At 45.6% G+C, this 4,328-nt stretch overlaps 1 pseudogene; it reads right to left on the bottom strand.

Annotated features, from left to right (window-relative positions):
• Positions 1-3,738: 3,738 nt before the first annotated feature.
• LOC129534511 (large ribosomal subunit protein eL43-like) lies at positions 3,739-4,004 on the bottom strand (annotated as a pseudogene).
• Positions 4,005-4,328: the final 324 nt, after the last annotated feature.

Below are 4,328 nucleotides of genomic sequence, written 5' to 3'. Positions count from 1 at the left end.
CTGAGGCACAGAGAGGCTAAGTGGCTTTTCCCATGTCATATTGTGACATTTAGTCAAGGCTGGGAGTCAGATCTGGCACCCCGGGCCAGGTTAGGGCTGGTGAGTCAAGACCTCTGAAAGGCTCGAGGGCCCAAAGTATAGGGTCCCCATGGGAACCATGATACTGAAGAGTTGCATTTTGACCCATTTTTAACTTCTAGAACTTGATATTACCATGTGGAAATATTATATAGTGTTATCAGAACCTTCAAGGCTCTTAAACATGACATTCACATTCAGAATTGACTCCAGTTCAACCCTATGCTTGCAGCAATTCCCTCTGGGAGAAGATAAAGTTTTCATCTCTAGAACTAATAACCCAGGCTGCCCTGTTCTCCCTGGGAAAGGAGAAATGGCAATGGAAACCAAAATGGAGCCAGAGAGAGGAAAACAGTTCTACCAGAAGCCTCAGATTTTCCCTCTCTGGGAGCAGGGACACCAGGCAATAGCCCTTGGGTGCTGACAACTCTTTTTGTCCCAAATTAACAAACAGTAAAGAAAGCATTTAAAACATTTTTGCTTCTGGGATCCCAATCTCTGATTTACAGGCAGAATCTTTGGAAAGTGGAATAGGTGGAACCCCCCAGGGTGTGCTGTCTTCCCTGTTCAAACCCAGTGTGACCAATGCACCCGCAGCGTTTCCCACCAGGCTTCCCCTGTGTCCTCGGGCGGATCTTGCTTGAGGACACTGCAGTAAAAGAAAGCCCTGTGAAAGGCGGTGCCAAGCTCTCCTCAAGTCCAGGGTTAGTGCTCTGTCTTACTGCAGGATGACTAGAGTGAGCAATAATATATTATGTACTTGCAAGCAGCTGGAAGAAGAATATTGACCGCTCTCAACACAAAGAAATGATAAATGTTTGAGATGTTGCATATGCTAATTACCCTGATCTGATCACTATGCATGAGAGGTATTGAAACACCACCATGTCCCCCCATGAATATGTACAATGATTATTTGTCAAATTTTTAAAAATTAAAATTAAAAAGAATCAGGGCTAATCTGCCAGTGAACTCGCAGCCCATGGGCAGAGCTCGCCAAATGTGGCATTTGAAATAGACTTCCCACAGGAAGCTTTCTCAGCTTGCATGTGTCAACTTCTCATTTACCATTGTCCACAGCTGGCACATTCTAAAATCGATTTCTATTTGACCCATCATTTAGGTGAATCATGTGGCCATGGCGATTGGTGGGAGGGGCTTGCCCGGGGAAGCCAGTCTGGATTTGAATCTGTGCCCCTTCACTCGTTAGCTGTAATGCGAGCAAGTGGCTAACTTCTCTGAGGCTGTTCCCTCATCTGCAAAGCAGGACTGACCCTACTTACCTTGCTTCCAGGACTCCTGGGGTTACAGAAGACCACACACGGGACATCTGGTCTTGCAAGGTGCTTGACAAAGGCCTGCTTCCACCCTCAGCCTTCCAAACTCCTTCCCAAGGAAAACTCTTCCATTGTGTTTGAACTCACCCTGGGCACCCCAGAATGTCCAATAAGCATGTATCATGTTTGCAAATCAGTTCTGTACATCTCTTTGTTTTGTTATTTTAACAGTTATTACAGTTACTAATTATATTGTGATTTGAGCTTCGAAAGAACATTCCTTTTCTTTTTCCAACCCCTCCATTAATTCAGTATTTTGTCCACCTTAGAAGCTCAAGAAGTTTGCCGACAGACTAACAGAATGATCAAAATTTCCCGAACCTAAGCCTTTTCTTTCATTCCTTCCCCACATGCTAGAGTTGCAAGGTCAGGAAGGAGCTCTTCAAGTCACCAACACCTCCTTACTCATTGCCACAGCCTGACCACACAGATGGTCAACTCTAGAGACACGCATAGGCCTATGGAGACCAGGAAAGACCACAGAGCAGCTCTGGCCAAGCTCCTGGTTTGAGAAGGATTATTCCCACCACGTGCAAATGGAATGGTTTTTGATGGTGCTCTTGGTAATCCTTCTGGCAAATCATCTCACCATTCCCCGGTAACCAGTGTGCACTTTCTGTTTGTGATTCTGGATACATTTACTTTTATCTAAAATCTTTTGCTCAGAATCTTGGTCCAGGAGTTGGCCTTACAGTTTCCCTACGACTAATGTGTGTCTGTTGACCGGGCTGGTCTCACCCTGGACGTATTCACATTTCACAAATCAAGCATTTCCTCACCTGCCGGTCGCTCCCGTCCACTGTTCATTCTGAGTTACTTATTCTGGCTGTATGCCTCTGAGGTGCCAGGCTTGGGCTCACCCTGCTCATACGTCAGCCCCGGTGCTGGTTCTTGGTTTTCTGTCCTTTTGTCACCCCTCAGGAGTCCTTCTGGTTCCTGCACTTGGAGGTGCCCACACAGAATATAATATCCCGTGACAGGATGTCTCTCCACGTGCAAGCCAAAATAGTGCCAGCCTGTGTGCCACGTTCCTTTCCAAACGCACGCTAACATCATGTCTAGTCTCACCTCTCGTCCATCCCGGCCTCTCTATGGCACCCACTGTGAAGGACTGTGAGAGATCTAAGGTGACTTTTTTGGCTCCTTTATTTGTAAGCTTTGAATCCATTCATATTTTTTCTCCTCATCGCTATTTGAACTCTGTCCCTGGTGGGGAGTCAGATGTAGACGGCTGTCTTGTGTTTTTCAATCCATTTTCCTTTTGCTGAAAAAGATATTTAAGGAAATATAGCCAGGGTTGGAAAAGGGGCTCCATTACATTCTAGGAAAGTAACACTATGTAGTCTTGTCTTGGGTGGTGGACTGTCTCCTCACACAATTTCAAAACTAGATGAGACCTTAGAAATCTCCTGGTCCAATCCCTTTAGTTTACAGCTTGAGAAATCAAGGTTTAGAGAAGCAAGTAATTGGCCTGAGATCTCACTCACAAGGAGTCTATGCCTGAATCAGGATTAGAATTCTGGACTCCTAATCGGGCGAGGTGGCTCATGCCTATAATCCTGACACTTTGGGAGGTCGAGGTGGGAGGATCGCTCAAGGCCAGGAGTTTGAAACACCAGCCTGGGCAATATAGTGAGAACCTGGCTCTACAAAAATAAGAAAAAAATTAACTGGGCATGGTGTCGCACACCTGTAGTCCTAGCTACTCAGGAGGCTGAGATGGGAGGAACGCTTGAGGCAAGGAGTTCCAGACTGCAGTGAGCTATGATGGTGCCACTGCCGTCCAGCCTGGGTGACACAGCAAGGCCTGTCTCTCAAAATAAAAAATAAAAACGTAATACGTAAAAAGAATTCTGGACTCCTGGCCTCAACTTAGTGTGTGGGTTTTTATAAGGTTTTTATTGTTGTTTGTTTGTTTTTTGAGATGGAGTTTCACTCTTGTTGCCCAGGCTAGAGTGCAATGGCTCCATCTCAGCTCACTGCAACTTCTTCCCCCTGGTTTCAAGCAATTCTCCTGCCTCAACTTGCCGAGTAGCTGGGATTACAGGTGCACACCACCATGCTCAGCTAATTTTTTGTGTTTTTAGTACAAAAATGCAAAATACATTTTTAGTGTATCTTAGTTTCACCATGTTGGCCAGGCTGGTCTTGAACTCCTGACCTCAGGTGATCCGCTTGTCTCAGCCTCCCAAAGTGCTAGGATTATAGGCGTGAGCCACCGTGCCCAGCCGGTTATTTATTTATTTATTTTTTTTAACATAAATTAACCCATTTATTGTAGGCTAGTGATGTCTCAAAGAGGAGAGGAGCGTCTACTGGTCTTTTAATCCTTTAGTCATCTGATGGTGGACTTTCTTGTGAGAGCAGAAGTGGTGTCAGAGGTCCAGGCACTGCCAGCTACTGTCTTCATGCGGGAACCACAGTGCAGATCCCCACAGCTCATCTCTTCACCTCAATTTTATCATGGAAAGAGCAAGTATACTTGACGTGCTGGCTGATTTTGATTTTCTTCACCGTTTTCCAGAGGGAGGCAGTCTAGTGGGTCCCGTATTTATCAACGATTCCAACTCTTTTGGTGCATTCAACCATGTTACGGCCAACTAGGTTCGAGCCCAGAGAGCTGAGGTTATCTTTTTAAATTAAAAATATGTATGTCAAAGAAAGAACAAAAGCAATTTCTAATGCCAAGTCAAATCATACATGTTTCCAGTGTCGTATGGCATCTGAGCTATTTCATCCCAGGCATCTTGAATCTGTATTGTCATTTACTTCCTTGGGGACCCTCTCTGTTCACCCTGGTTTAGTTGTCCTCCAAACCCAACAGAGCCCAGAGTGCCCCTGGCCAGGACGTGCTGATCTCTAACAGTCACGCCATGTCTGCACTAGGTGGTGTTTGGCAGTCACCACTGCTAG

Source organism: Gorilla gorilla, chromosome 5 (assembly GCF_029281585.2).
Source record: "Gorilla gorilla gorilla isolate KB3781 chromosome 5, NHGRI_mGorGor1-v2.1_pri, whole genome shotgun sequence".
NCBI lineage: Eukaryota > Metazoa > Chordata > Mammalia > Primates > Hominidae > Gorilla > Gorilla gorilla.
Note: the sequence above shows the minus strand (reverse complement) of the source record. Positions and strands in the feature narration are given on the sequence as shown.